Source organism: Capsicum annuum, chromosome 5 (assembly GCF_002878395.1).
Source record: "Capsicum annuum cultivar UCD-10X-F1 chromosome 5, UCD10Xv1.1, whole genome shotgun sequence".
Classification (NCBI taxonomy): domain Eukaryota; kingdom Viridiplantae; phylum Streptophyta; class Magnoliopsida; order Solanales; family Solanaceae; genus Capsicum; species Capsicum annuum.
The window spans coordinates 151557698-151566442 of NC_061115.1; the positions used below are offsets into that span (position 1 = coordinate 151557698).

Sequence of the window (8745 nt, forward strand, 5' to 3'; positions counted from 1 at the left end):
CATAGGATGTAACTTGTTGTTTGAAAGTCCTTGGATTAAGTCTTACCTATAACTCAAAAGTTATAGAATATCTCATAAATCAAAACATAATATGGTAGTCTAAACTCTTGTCCATGGGGCTTAACTTATTGTTTAAAAATCCTTGGTTTAAGTCTCGCCTCTAAGGCAAGAATTATAGAGCACCTCAAAAATTAATACACTGTATGGTAGTGTCAACTCTTTTTCATAGGGCATAACTTGCTGTTTGACGGTCCTTGAGTTAAGTCTTTCTCCTTAGGCAAGACTTATAGAGCATTGCACAAGTCAAAAACACAATGAGGTAGTTTTGACTCTTGCTCAATGTACATAACTTGTTATTTAAAAATTCTGGGGATAAGTCATGCTACTAAAGCAATAGCTGTAGAACATTTCATAAATCAAGACACAATGTGGTAGTGTCAATTCTTGCTCGTGAGGTATAACTGGTTGTTTTAAAGTCCTTGGACTAAGTCTTGTCTCTAAGATAAGAGTTATAGGATATCTCATAAATCAAAACACAATGTGGTAGTGTCTTTTTCCATGAAAAGTAACTTGTTGTTTGAAATTCCTAAGTGTTGCCTCTAAGACAAGATTTATAGAACACATCATGAATCAAGATACAACGTGGTAGTATCAACTCTTGCCCATGGGGCATACTTTATTGTATGGAAGGAATCAAAGAATAGAAAATAATAAAAGTTGTGAAAAAAGATAAAAAATCGAAGAAAAAATATTTAAGATGAAAAATAAAAATCAAAGAAAAAAAAAATAAGAGTGGAAAGGTGAAAAGGAAAAAAATTAAGGTTGAGAAAAAAGATAAAAAATACAAAATAAAAATAAAGGTTGAGAAACATTGAAAGAGAAATACAAATAAAAATCAAAGAAAAATTAAAAGAATAAAATTTGAGAGGAGAAAAGGAAAAAAGTAGGGGTTGAGAAAAAACAAGAAAAAAAAAGAAAAAAAATGAGAAAAAAAATAAAAGGTGAAAGATAAATAAATATGAAGTTGTTTAGAATCATTTGAGGTATAGAGGGACAAAAAGATATTTGTTTTATAGATAAAAAAGAAGGAAGACTACTTTTGTAAGATTTTTCTTATGGGGAACATAAAAGCAAAGCCACTCATTATGAGAGCCATTTATGTAGTTTGTCGGGCTTCCAAATATGGATGATATCTTGGAGCCCAAATAAAGTCATGGAGCAACAAAGACACAAGGGCATGGACGATTAAGATACTATCTGGACAATAAAAAAGGCCCCTTGTGGGTTATTCCCAAAGTGGCTACTTTTGAGCTGTTTTTGTAGTAGGCTATTAAGGCAACAACTAAAAATAGTTTTCTCATTTATTTTCTTCCTTCATTTATGATGAATGAATGATGAATTGAATATTTGAGAGCTTTTAAGCTTGTAGTTTCTCGGTGAAGCCTAACATCAGTGGAGTTGATAATTGGTAATTGTAGTTGTGTGAACTGGTTGGATTCCCGGTATTGCTTGTGTTAACTTCTTTAGCATAATCAATCATCCTATTTCTCTTTTTGTAAATTTAATTTAGCTGTCTCATCTTTGATTGACTCGGTGTTATCATTGTTTGATTGAGTTCAATCAAGAGGTGAAGGTATCAAGCTCTTTGTTGCTCGTAAATTCAATTGAATCTTGATAATTTATGATAATTTCACTTATCCTTTTATTTATTTCAATTTTATGAACTTTGATTCTTGTTTTTGACTAGGATCGTTATCATATTGGTATCAGAGCTTAGGTTAAAGAGTTCCAACAATTATCCTAGATTCACAAATTTGAAAATCGTTTCAAAAAACTTTTGGGTCAAAAGTTCATAAATATAAAAAAAAGTCGTGTGATTCGTGTTTTTCTTTGAGTTTCTAACTCTATATACTTGTTTTCTAGTGTTTTGGAAGTTGGATTTGAAATTTGATTTGATTTGGAGTTGTATGCAAATTTCACCATTATTAAGCTTGAAAAAAGTTTGTAAAAGATGGAGTCAGTTTGTTGATTGAGGCAAAATTGGAGGTTCAATTGTACTGGAGTTTATATTCCTATTCAATTGAAGCTCGGATCTAAAATTTAGAGAAAAATAAAGTTAAATTTCACTAGAGTTAATTTTGGAGTTCATAGTTGTTTTCATGATTTGAATAAAATACAAATGGGCTTAATTTTCATGGGTAATCTATCTCTCTATCTATCTATCTTTTCATCTGTATATCTGTCTATTTATCCATCTATCCATATATCTATCCATCTATCCGTCTATCTATCCATCTATCCGTCTATCCGTCTATCTATACATCTATCCGTCTATCTATACATCTATCCGTATATCTATACATCTATCCGTCACTCTATCCATCTATCCGTCTATCTATCCATCCATCCATCTATCTATCCATTTATCCGTCCATCTATCTATTCATCCATCCGTCCGTCCATCCATCCATCCATCCGTCCATCCATCCATCCATCCATCCATCAATCTATCCATCTATATGTATATATATATGAAGCTGAATCTTGAGGAGTCTGATGTGGAAACCTCAATATTCAAAATTCATATTTTTCTTTTTTCTGAGATTTTGGGGTTTTTGTCCCTTTTTTTGCCATTTTAATTATTTACAAAAAAATTATTCCTCATTTTAAATATGTGCGGTTATGACCTAATCATCTTCTGAAACATTACATATCCTTTTAGAAATAACTTCTTAAGCGTTACATACCTTTTCAGAAATAAAACTTCTGGAAGGAGAGATCTTTAGTGATTAGAGTTTCTCATACATCTTAAGTCGCACCTCTTTTGCTTTTAAAGGAGAGATCTTCAGTGATTAGGGTATCTTTTTTTCATCCCTTATCTTTTCTATGTTTTTTGTTTAAATTCTCAAGTAGTAGATGATTATATTTTACTGTCTAGATTTATTAATTTTTTTCTCTTTGAAACTATAACAAGATATTTAGTTTTTTTTTTAAATTTCTTGCTCATGGATACTCTAACCCGTGCTGATTTAAATGGTGTCAAAATGTGAAATTAAAAACAAAAGCTAGAGTAATATTATTTCTGGGATTAATAAAAAGATGAAAGACAGAGATCTGAAGAATTTTTAATTGAATTATTGGAGAGTATTTGATGGTTTCCATTATATATATTATGAACTCGATGATTTCTAGTGGCAATTGAGGGTTTTATATTAATAGCCACACTTTCTCCAAAATTTGTTATGTGCCATGATGTTTATGAGCTATCAACATAAATACCTTTAAAATTATTGAGATTAGTGTGTTTAGCTTTGTTTCAATGTTCTTTTTCCTACTTAACTTTGTTTTCTCAAGTAAATTTGGTATTTTTGTTAGTGAGATTGATAATCAAGAATTTTACGGAAGAAAAAAATGAATTAAATCCTTTTGATTAACATATTGTCTCCAACACTTTCTTTCTTTGCCATACCGCAATGTCTCAGACCTTTGATTCACCTTAATTTAAAAAAAACATAAATTATTTTTTGATTCTCCTTTTGCCTTTTTAAAACGAATTTCTCATGGCCTTTTCTTTCTGTAACTTCTTTTGAAGATTCCTAATCTTTGTAGGTAAATATAATCATCAATAGCTTCATTCTTCAAGGATATGTCTATCTTACTAGTGCAATAAATTGTAAGCCCTAAAATAGTTTCCTCTTTTTTTTGTATTATATATAGACGAACTATAGATGCCAATAGATTTTTTTTGTGGATTGTGCTAATGTCCCCTTTTTTTTCTTTTTTAATATTTCGAATAAGTGATCCTAGATTCAATCTTGAATTCTACTCCAAAGTGTAGGGCATGTTGTAAGTTTTCTATCTATCTCAAATATTTATTTTTGTGCTTAGATTTCTTTTTAATTATCAAAGATACTTTAAAAGATATTGCTTGAAATGGCAGATCAAATATAAATTTTCATTGAGTAAATGTTATGATTATCACTTGGTTAGTCTTCCTAATATATTGTGCTTTGCTAATGATTATATTTGTGAAATTTCACTGAGTATATAATTGTTGCTAATACTTATATTGGTAAAATACAATTTAATAAAACTCAGTGTTATTTGATTATAATAAATTGATCTATATAGCGGTTGATTAAGTTCTAGAAGCTCTTGATAGGATTCTTAAATAGTATTATATTCGGCACATACAAATTTGAACTTTATGATTATGAGTTTGATCAATTTCCTAATCTTACGAAATATATATATATATATATATATATATATATATATATATATATATTTCTTTTGTCTTAGTTGAGCCAAATTTTACACTTAAGCTAAATGTGGTGTTAAAATAACAGTATTATTTATACTTGATCCATATTATAGTTTGCTCAAGATATTGGATTCCCGAAAGATCAAGTTCAGCTTATACTCTATGTGTGGTGTATGAGGTAAGTTTCTGAAACTTTTGTTTAGAATGTTTTTTAGGTGTTTTAAAAGCTTGCCCCTCCTCTTTTCCAACTACAAATACCTGTAATTTGAAAAATCAATTGTTATTATTTCTTTTCTATTTTTTGGGTTCCTATCATTTGGATTATTTTATGTCCAGATTAAGGCTTAGTTGGATAAACCTCTAGAGAAGGATCATAGATAGAAATCCATATTTGTATTCATATGCGAAGAAATATCAGTCAAGGAATAATAGATCTTGGTGAATCATATGTTTTTCTTTTCTATGTTGACTTTTGGGTAACGTTTATCATAACATCCGCAGGAGTATCAAGTCCATGCTGCTACTCTTGTATTTAGAGGATGGTACGTTTGGTAAAATAATTTCTTAAATGTCTGGCTGCGTATGGCTTTGCTTTTGGATGCTAGAATATTCCCAATCCAGTGGTGCTTTGTTATGTGTTGAAAATCATAATTGTGACATTTATTGCTCACTCTGACTGTCACCTTTAATCGATAAAATTTCTTTAGCTTGAAGAGTTTCTAACTCATCGACTGCGGAATATCACAGGAAACTATATCTAGGCAGAGTGAGCATGAAGGTATCGATATTGAGTAAATCACCAAACTAGAGATGCTAGCATTGATGATCAGAAAAATATTGGTTGGTTGAAACATGGTTCGATTAACTTCTAACTCAGTAACAAAGAGAGAGTGGCATTAGAGAACAAATTAAATGATGAAGGAAATACTGCTAATTGATCTAGAAATTGAAGAGTGAAAAAATGAACTGAACAGGTAAATGATGCTGGTGGCAGGCCTCAGAGATACAATTGATGAATCAGTAGAAAAAAATACTGATGATATGTTGAGAGAAAATGAGAATTCTATGAAGAAGTGCACCTGGACTATAGAGCTCCTCACCCATTAATTGTCTCATCCACTAAAAAGGAAGAAGTTGGGGAGTGTTGATAAAATCCACTGTCCATCCTATGGAGAAATCCTTTCCCTTGCTTATTCTTTCGTTCGAGTGCTTTGTTGAAGAAGCCGAGTGAATAAGCTTTATAAGAATGGAACTCCTATATTTGAACTATGATGGCAAGAAAATGAACAATAGTCCATTACCTTTACTTCTTCTGAAATTGACAAAGAAAACATACATTGATCAAATGGTGTTGTTGTTTTATTTTTCTCTTTTAACCAAAGTAATAATATTGAGTATATAAACTCTCGTATCTAAACACATACAGTGAGATAAGATGTAAATTATTTTTTTCTTTTTTCTTCCATTATTTTTCTTGTTAGTCTTGAAATTTTTATTTCTATGTGGCTAGAGATTTTAGCATATTGATAATAGTACTAAGCTCTTTGGTTATAAATTTAAGGAAAATTCGACAATAAAATTTACTCCTATAATAATGATGCGCATGGTATAAGGAAAATTGTGTGCTGATGGATGAAAGCATTATATTTTTGAAAGTATTTTTATAGATGGTCCTGCAAATAATTTCCTATCAGCTTTTCATAGGAAAACAGGCTATACTTTATATTCCTATACTTCATATTCCTTTTTAAGTTGACGCTATGCCATTCACATTATTCTCACTTTTTTTTTTGTATTTATTTTTTTTTAATAAACTTCTATTTATTAGTTACTAAAATGTATAGGCACGTAAATAAGTTTAGTTTGTAAATATTGAGGTAAAATCTAATTGATACTCTAATTAAATGTATCATTCTTTAAAAGGTAGTTTAACTTAATATATGAAAATGATTCTTCTAAATCCATATTTATACCGCATGAAGTGCGGTCTAAGTCACTAGTTGTTTTGAAATTAAAGCTTAACAGTTGTTGGAGTGTGTTCATGGTACTGAAAGGATCTTGTGGTTAAAATCCGTGACAAGCAAAACTTCTCTGATTGAGGTTGAATTTTTGAATATTAGTGTTCATGAAATTCTTCATAGCTTGAATATGGATAAAATAGGTTTATTTTTGTCTTGATATTAAGGGCTAAAAATTATGCTAAGTGTTGAAAGGAGCACGTGGTTAAAATTTCATCCAATTTGGATCTAAAGCGAAGAAGTTATGAATTTTTGAAGATTCATCTTGTTCTTGATGTTCTTCACAAATTCATATATTGTTGAGGAATAATCTTTAAAAGTTGTTGATTCAAAAAAATAAAGAGAGAGAAAGTTTCAAGGTGTTTGTGAGTACAAAATTGTGGAAAAAAACTTTGAAATTTGAAAAAAAATTAAATTAAATTGATTTTTCATGTGGACTGCCATGTTAGCAAGTCAACGAGTCAATGCCAATGCAGCAACCATGGAACTACCATGTCAGCAACAAAGACAATATTTGTAAAGCTAGCATCCTAGGAAGGGCTAGACGCTTGCTAGAATGCCCAAACTAGTAAGCTTTTAAAGCTTAGTGTCCTAGGAAGGGCCAACCGCTTTTTGAAATGCCCAAACTAGTAATCCCCACAAAATTTTCTAAGTGTTCAAACTTTATAGTACTTCTTCTACGCCTTTTTAGTCGAATACTGAGCTATTTAATAATAAATAACTAACATCTTTAATCACTTGTTCAGTTTTAAAACATCAAATCATCTCTTTGATTCTTTAGATTAAGCAACAAGAAGTAATTTTTCAACTTTTGTTACTTAGTTTATTTTAGTCTGATTTTTTAGTGCTTCTTTTCTTCTATTCTTCTTTTTATAATTCATAGATAACCTCTTAATTGATGTTCTTTTATCTTTATCTAAGTCATCCTTCTTTCAAGAGTCATAAGAATCAACTCCACCACAAAGATAGACCACTTTAAATTAATTGAGCGAAGCTAGTTCAAAAGCAATCTTGGGAAGAAGCCATAGAGATGAGTTGATAGTTACATAAGAATTTTATTACTAAATTTGTGTGTTGAGTTTGGTAGGTACAATCTCTAATCATTTTCCTTAACCATGGAGGAAGGAGCTCGACGAAGAACATGAGGTCATAGACAATGTGTCAAGGCAAGTGACTAATGTGAACAGAAAGATAGTTAAAATAAATGGGACATTTAGAGGTATGGAAGAAGGGGTTAGAAGGATGGATAATATAATTAAAAGGAGTTTTCCTATGACAAACGAAGTAAAGAAACAAGAAGGGCCTCGGGTCAAGAATCTAACTTATACTACCTCCAATTAAATTGGAACCAAACCTATCCTCAAACTACATCTAAATAAACCCGAGATATATTACGCAAGTCACCCCATACCTAAATACACAACCAGATCATCCACCACAAAGAAGTCCTTCTTTTGTGAAAACCTAGGTTCAACGCCAAACACCTCTACAAAATGTACCACATGCATCCTTGCATGTACCCTATGTTCCAACCCCACAACACTACCCATAAATGTCCTACCAAGATATCTATTATCAAAACTCTCTTTATGATTAAATGTATCATGTAGTTAACCCCGATAAATGGTGGAAAAAACCTAAAGAATTTGGTACAAACCACCAAATATGGGATAGTGGAGATAGGTATAAGGATGGAAAAAAAGGTATAATAACTGAAGGAATCGATATTGGGATCAAAGTGTTCCAAATCAAGGGATGAGTGACAACATAATGAGTCGTCCAATGTTTCAAGATGGTAGTCAAGATATTTAAGATAATGACAACACATAAAGGAAAGATAAAACTTATGGAGGTAAGCATGATATGCCTCAATTTTCTTCTTCTTCTATCATTCAATGTTATAAATGTCAAGGAAAAGGACATTACTAGAGAATTTCTTCAACAGAGGTTAAATGTGATGTTATGTGATGGACTTTGTGCTAAAAATATGATAGAGTGTGAGGTTGGAATGGCTATAATGAGTCTAAGGTTAGGCATTACGAACTGAATTTGAATGTAGATAGTGAGCAATTGGAGAAGGGTTTGAACTCTTCTAGTTATCTAAAGTTAATCATGGGGAATATTTCTAAAGAAGAACTTGATCAAAGTATGAACCTATTCCATTCAAGTTCCAAGATGATAGATAAGGTACGCTCCTTAGTCATTAATGGTAGGAGTATTATTAATGTGATGAGTTGCACTATGGTTGATAGAATGAGACTTCCTACACAAATACACCTCAAATCATACAAACTTTAATGGCTCATTGAGAATGATGAAGTAGAGGTAAACAAAAAAGTGGTCGTAAATTTTAGCATTGGCAAGTATCGAGATGAGGTATTAAATAATGTTCTGTTTATGCAATCTTATCATATATTGTTTGGTAGACCTTGGCTAGTTAGTGGGGATTTTTGATATAAAGTG

At 31.0% G+C, this 8745-nt stretch overlaps 1 long non-coding RNA gene across 1 annotated transcript; it reads left to right on the plus strand.

Annotated features, from left to right (window-relative positions):
• The first annotated feature begins 3642 nt into the window (after window positions 1–3642).
• Window positions 3643–5729, plus strand: LOC124898931. The gene is made up of 3 exons (XR_007055934.1): window positions 3643–3846; window positions 4378–4442; window positions 5012–5729. It is a non-coding gene; the product is annotated as an uncharacterized LOC124898931 (long non-coding RNA).
• The last annotated feature ends 3016 nt before the right edge of the window (window positions 5730–8745 follow it).